Here is a 7500-nt window from a genome sequence, read left to right as displayed (position 1 = left end):
CTCGCCTCTCTTCTCTCATCAGTGGTTCTCCAGCTCTTACATCATTATATTCATTATCCTCATAACGTCATGCTGCCCAAATTAACTTCAAACTTTCCATCAGTCTGTGGTAATGACCAAACTGGAGCGACTTTTCAAGGTGGAGCTGGTGACGTAGAATATTTTCATTTGGCAACTGACCACCACCACCACCACTGACCAGACGTCCATTTCATCACCAGACACGAGACCTGGGGTGGGGGAGAGAGAGAAAATGTTGTGCTCTGATAAGATATTCTTATTTTTCCTCTTTCTTCTATTCTTTCCTGTCCTCTTTCTCACTCACTTATTCACTCACTCACTCACTCACTCACTCTGAATCCTGTCCTCCACTACCACCACTACCACCATCAGTTCATTCCTCCACCACGGACACAAACACGTCTTGAAGGAAGGTTAGTCCGCCGCCCAGAGTCACCTCGGCTGTCTGGCTGGCCACCCTGCGTGCCGCGGGACCAGAGGAGCGGTGGAGGGGCGGCGGTCGGGGTTGCGGGTGTAACACTGTGTATGAATATTGTTTGTGTTTTAATTAAGGCGTGTACACACTTGTTGCATTTCCACGTATCGGATCACCGTTGCGTAGCAGTGTTGACAGGATAGTGCTTCACCGTTGCGTGTCAAAATATGACACAAAGTTACGCAACGGGTTCCATCCGCCATTTTTCGGTATTTTGGCGTCATCTCAAAGGAATGATACACAACTCACCAACCTTCGTGTGTGTGTGTGTGTGTGTGTGTGTGTGTGTGTGTGTGTGACAAGGAGCGTGGGATCGTCCAGTTGCATGTTCAGTGTTGTCGTGGACGGGCATGAATATTTTTTGCAATTTTGACCCCAATTGCAGACAAACTCAAAATCAGTTGTGTGTATCCTTGTCACGTTTTGATACAGTTCCGTCACATGCTGGAATTTCAAGTCAGTCAACACAGTATTGTTTCATTACACATACATAGTGTAGACACCCACCAACTCCGTCATTCATTTTTCCTTTTATTGATTTGATGTTCATGAATAAAACTAAACGTGGCCACAGACAACTGCACATTTGCACTCATATCTACGGTCAGGAACAAACTGAATGACACTGTTGCATCACTCAACGATGATACACCACGCGGATAGGCAAAAATGGGTACAATACCCTGTTGCACGGTAACGCATTATAAGGTGATACGCAACGATGAAACGATGCGTGGAAATTCAGTAAGTGTGTACACACCTTTAGAAAGTGTTGGTGGTGATGATGTCAGTGTGCTGTGTATTGGTGGTGGTGGTGGTGATTGTTGGTGATGGTGTGTTTGCTTGTTTTGCATCGTGAATATTGATTGATTGAGTGGCTGAAAGATTGACGGATTGATGGATAGATTGCCTGTCTAACTAATAGATTCACTGACTGACTGACATTTGGACTGACTTTCTGACTGACTGACTGACTGACTGATTAAATGAATAAAATACTAACTAAATGACTGACTATCTGGCTGACTGACTATTTGGCTAACTGACTGAATGGGCAGATGCGGGAACTGGCAGTGGTTGTGGTGGTGGTGGTGGTGGTGGTTGGCGAGTGGTATTTATATGCTTGTGTGAAGATAGATGGATAAGCGGGTAATTTGATGGGTTGATAGATATGTAAATAGACAGTTGGGCAAACAAACAGATAGATGGATAGGCAGGCAGATAGATGAGTCAATGAATTCGTATATAAATAATAATATAGATGTGTATGTAGATAGAAAAAGTCTATATTGCTCTACTTAGTATCCTGTCACCCTGGTTTATTGTCAGAAATACTCGTATATCAGGCGGTAGAAATGGAGAATGAGAAAAATAGTACAGTCTGCCTTTTAAGCACCTTGTTTATTGCCTCGCGGATTTGCCAACACTCGCTGTACAACAAGATACAATTTAATATTTCCTGCTTTGACAAATAACAAAAGCTGGACACGATAACGAAGAGGAAGATGTCACAATAACCAATAAATCGACATGTGGTATTTGTATAAGCATAGCGTCTCATTAATAAGAGATTTAGTGACAGATAGTTATCATAAACATATATACATGCGTCCTGACTTCACAGATAACCTTTTGCTACGGCAGTAGTCTCTTAGCGGTGGTGGTGGTGAACACAGTTGTGGCGGTGGGCTATACTGACCCATGCACATCCACACCCAGAGACACACACACACACACACACACACACACACACACACACACACACACACACACACACACACACACACACACACAAATAAAGTGAAGTGTTGCTATATTACCGACAGTTTTCAAGGAGCACCAAGAGGCAATCAGTATGAGAAACCGTGCAAGCCTTCACCACACTGCCTAATCTTCGTCTATTAAAGGTATTTATAAGGCTATTCACTTAATGTTAGGTTTTCTTTACATATGAGAGTGAAAACAGTACGCAAATATTTTCAAGTAATGGTATAAGGAGCATAAAAGAGCAAGGCGTCTGTATTACCCTCTCATATTTGTTTCCTTCACTTACCCTCGGCCAAACATGTGTCACAAGGTAGCCACCAGTCTAACATTTCATTTAGTCTAGTCAAAATTTCTCTGTGTGGCTTAATTTTGGTTTGGTGAGATGATAAAGGCTATATATGGATGTCCCGCCGCCGGTGTTGCCTCCAGGCCGCTTCCCCCCCGACGGTCCCCTAGCCAACACCCTACACCCGCCCTCACCCACCCGTCACCAGCCTGTTGGGTCAAATACTTTTTTTCCAATATTTCCTGACGCTAATATTACGCTTCCATGGTATGTTTTTATGGTTTCTATAAATGTTTCGTTGTGTTTGAAGTGTGTTCCGCGCCTGTGCTGGGTAAATATGTGGCGTTTAGTGGTGTTTTATGGCGTATGTTAAAGGCTTTTAACGCTCAAAATTTCCCACTTGGAGTTTTGAGCTTTTTCATTTCAAGGTATAAGTGGGCCTTTATGGTAGCAAAAAGTGCCTGTCCTCTTTTAAGTGTGAAATCAATCTATTGAGTGAAATATGTGGACTTTGAAATGGTGTTTGGTGCTGTTGTAAAAAAGCTCTTATTTTTCTTTATTTTATTTGCTCACGTTTCTGCTTCTCGGTCTAACACGCTGTAGAATGCCCTGAAAGCTAGCTCAGACTCCCTGAAATGTGATAAAATACACGCCAAGTGAAAATGGCTTGACTTTATAGGACGTTTTAAGAGATTTATGGGTTAAAATGTTTTTGTACTTTTAACGTACTTAATTTAGACCTTTTTTAAAAACCAGTTAAGCTGGAGATATTTTGATATTTTGAAAATTAGTTTAAGTATTTATCACGTCATAAAATAACAAGCATTTGGCCGTGGCTTCGTTTTTTCTAAAAGTCATTTTTTGAAATGAAATGATTTACGTAATTTAGCCGAGTCAGCCCCGTTCCCGTTCTCTCTCGGATGACCACAGCCCACCCAGGTAGTGGCTGGCGCCAATTTTCCAAATCCACAGTTCGTCGATATTTTGCCTAATATCTAGTGATTTCTACGTGTTTTCGTGGGTTTCTAGGTTCAGATGTTTAGATAATTGTAGCAGAAAGAGGAAGAAAGTTGAAATAAAGGAGGATAAAGAGGAAGAGAGGAGAAATGGAGGAGGAAGAGGAGCAGCAGCAAAGCCATAATACTTAAGTCACCCTCCTTTTCCTGAATATTTTGTCTAATATCTAGTGTTTTGATGTGTTTCTAGGCTCAGACGTGTGGATGGAAGGAGGAGGAGGAAGAAGAAGGAGTAATAATGGAGAAGAATGAAGAAAAAATGAGAAATAAAGGTGGAATAGTAGAAGAAGCCAAGGTGTAATATTTAGGTAAGTGTATTAGTATGTTTTGAGTGTGGTTTGGGAGAACTTTGAGGATTGGTTGGTGTTCTGAGTGGGATTTGGTATTATTATGAGTGTTATAAGTGGTGGGGGGGGTTAGTGGTCTTTTGGGTGTGTGTGGGGGATATTTAATTAAATATTGGGTGTTTCTAGTGAGTTTGGAGGTATTTTAACCTGTTCTGTGTTTTCTTAGTGTGTTCTGGAATGTTATTGAGATTTTAAGAGGGTTTGGGTATGTGTGGTTTGTCGTGGGTGTGTGTAAGAGTGAATTGGGCCTATACAAGGATTTTTGAGTATGTTTTGAGGCCCTCAACAGGCTAGCTCAGTGTCAGTGGGCCCTTATAACAAGTGTCCTTTATCATTGATTACCCGCTTCGTTCCCAGGTGACGACAGGCAGAATGAGGTGGACGTGGCGGAGGCTGTGGGCGGTCAATTCACGGCGCAGATTACCTACACCTTGCACCACACTGACTGCCCGCCGCTGTTCACTAAAGTCGGGCAAGCCTGTGTCTCCGTGTTCTGCCCTGGATATAGGAGTAAAGGAAATTGTGGTTTTGTTGTTGTTGTTCTTGTTTTTCTGTTAAGATTTGTTTGCTCTCTCTCTCTCTCTCTCTCTCTCTCTCTCTCTCTCTCTCTCTCTCTCTCTCTCTCTCTCTCTCTCTCTCTCTCTCTCTCTCTCTCTCTCTCTCTCTCTCTCTCTCTCTCTCTCTCTCTCTCTCTCTCTCTCTCTAGTGTAGTGTAGTGTTGTGTGTGTGTGTGTGTGTGTGTGTGTGTGTGTGTGTGTGTGTGTGTGTGTGTGTGTGTCTAGGGATGATATTGGTAACTTGGGTGTCTGTAATGTGTTTTGGGTGAGCTTTTTATATTTTGAGGTGTTGCAGGGTGTTTTGGGTTAGTTTTGAGTGATTTAAGTTGTTTGTGTGTGTGTCAGTTGTGTATGGTGTGTTTTGTGGTGTGGTGTCAGTATTGGTGCATACTGTGTGCTTGTAGTGAATTGTAAGTGCGTTTATTGGTACTATGAGGTTTTTCATGTTGGCAGTATCCAAGGGATTTGACAAAGCTAGTTTCAATGATTTCAAATTGTTGACCATTATAACAGGTTCGGCAGTGTTCCAAATTGATATGGACAGTAAACTGAACAATTGTTTTGGTATTATGGGTTTGGTACGGCAGTTTTCCTCCTTAGGTCTACAGAGCCACTCACGCAAACCCGATCCACCTTGGCTCTCCTTAACATACCATCCTTATCGTTACATCATCCACAATTCCTTCCCCAACCCTGTGTACTACAAGACAACAGGCATTGAGGAGGACGCCATTTCAATATTGTTCCATCTCTTGTTCCAGGATTCAGTACTACTAACGCCAAAGAAGTGAGGCAAGTTTTTGGAGTGAGCGTGCATGACATACAACAGACACCAGACTGCTACTACTGCCGGTGTTGCCAAAGGAACAAGAGGAGGAAAAAAAGGAAGAGAAAGAAGAAAAGGGTGATTCTTGGAGACGTACCAATAAAGTTCTGAAGGTTGGCCACAGATCTTCATCACTGGTGTAGTGTATTTCATTGACCATTTGTAGATTGGGTTGATAAATTTGTAGAATTTGTAGACAGTTGTAGATATGTAGCGGGTATGGTTTTTTGCAATGCCTTATCTACACCAGCAGAAAACGGTAATATTTAGAAGTTATGCATAGCATTGTAATAGGAGTGTACGGTGTACATATGTATATAGTATTTAAGGAAGGAGAGTGTAGACTAAGAGAGGAAGGTAACCTCTTGGGTCACGATTCCTCTGCTCATCACTCATCATTCCTGTTGTGAAGCACAAAGGTATTGTTACGTGTTTCCCGAGATGATGTTTTGTGAGTCTTTCAATGCAATACTTAATTTAAGTGTCTGGCCAGTGTCTTGTAACGTGGTGCAGTTTTTGTTACTTGTATTTATTTTTCATACCTACTGATATGACGATATCTTGTGAATGATACTCCTATATATTTCTAATGGCAACACAATATCTCTTGATATAATAAAATGCATAATGTATCGACTTGTTTTCCTATCAGTTGAAAGAGATGCAAAACAATATCTGGTTTGCAAGTGAAGCGAAATTAGTCAACAATTTGCTGCATGGCGCCACAGCGTCTGAGGTGATATGATGCCACAATATAGTTGCATGGAAATACTAGTAGTAATGTGTAAACTGACACACTCCCGTTCATGATGGCGAAGGTGGGCAGGTGTGGGTGTTGGCGGTGCTGGAGAAGATATTTACATGCTTGTGTGTAGATAGATAGATAGATAACTTGGTAATTTGATAGGTTCATTCATAGGGAAATGAACAACATTTCGATGGTGTATACACTGCTACAACAATAAACTTATCAATCAATCAATTAAACATCAATCGGATTTAAAAGGCGAGTGATTAGAGGGTGGCGATCGAGACTCCCGAGACAGGTTTGCTCTGCGTCACTCGGAGGGATAAACGGTCAACGGGGCCCTATACTGATTAGCCTGTGTGTTAATCAAGCCAATTACTTCGTCTAGGAACATTTGTAGCATGTATAACAATGATTTGGCGGTCTTTTTGCGGCTTTTCAAGGTGGATCTGGTGACGTAGAATATTTCCATTTGGCAACTCCCCACCACGTCCACCACCACCACCGCCGCCAGTGACCAGACGTCCTCTTCCTCACCAGACACGAGACCTGGGAACACGGTGACCGCCCCACTTGCCCCACCTAGTCCACCAGCTCCACCTGCTCAGTGAGAGGGTGAGTCTATTAATAGAGTGGAGGTAACAAACATGATGAGACAGTGATGGGACGGTAATGGGGCGGATAATTTAATAGAAAGCTGTATAATAATGCACTGAAGGGGTGACGTGACGTGTGGGAGTGAGTGGATAGAGAAGGGTAGTTAATTAATGGTGCCACAGAGTCATTAGTGATGGGACGGTGATGGGACAGTGACGGGGTTGACAGGCTGTACTAGGAAGGTGTGTCGTGCATTGAAGGAGTCACATGTGGACAGTTAGCGGTAAGGTAGTTAATTAGGCGTATGGTAGTTATAATGCGTGGGGAGGGTGGTGCCTGCTTTAACAAGAAACACAAGAGGGCATGGCGAGGTGGACTGCTGGAAGATAATTACACTGAACTCTGCTTTATGTAGTGCATCAATCACCACCACAAGATGGAGACACTCTTTGTAAGAGTTACACGCCGCCTCCTGACACTTCTAGTAAACACCCTTATCTCTCTCTCTCTCTCTCTCTCTCTCTCTCTCTCTCTCTCTCTCTCTCTCTCTCTCTCTCTCTCTCTCTCTCTCTCTCTCCTGTCAGACGTCAGTTTTCTCCGGAACACGTGGATCTGTGTGTCTTGAGTCACTTCATTATATAGTGAGGGCGGCTGCGGAGGCGTATGGGCTGACTGGGAAGCTTGGGCGTGAGCATGCATGGGCGGGACAAATATGGGCGGCAGTGGGTGTGGAGCTGTTGACGCCGCCCATAGCTTTGTGTGTGTGTGTGTGTGTGTGTGTGTGTGTGTGTGTGTGTGTGTTTGTGTGTATCGTGATTCTCCTCTCTCTCTCTCTCTCTCTCTCTCTCTCTCTCTCTCTC

Source organism: Portunus trituberculatus, chromosome 11, assembly GCF_017591435.1.
Source record: "Portunus trituberculatus isolate SZX2019 chromosome 11, ASM1759143v1, whole genome shotgun sequence".
In the NCBI taxonomy this organism is placed as follows: Eukaryota; Metazoa; Arthropoda; class Malacostraca; order Decapoda; family Portunidae; genus Portunus; species Portunus trituberculatus.
The sequence above is the reverse complement of the archived record's forward strand: the minus strand, read 5'-3'. Positions refer to the sequence as shown.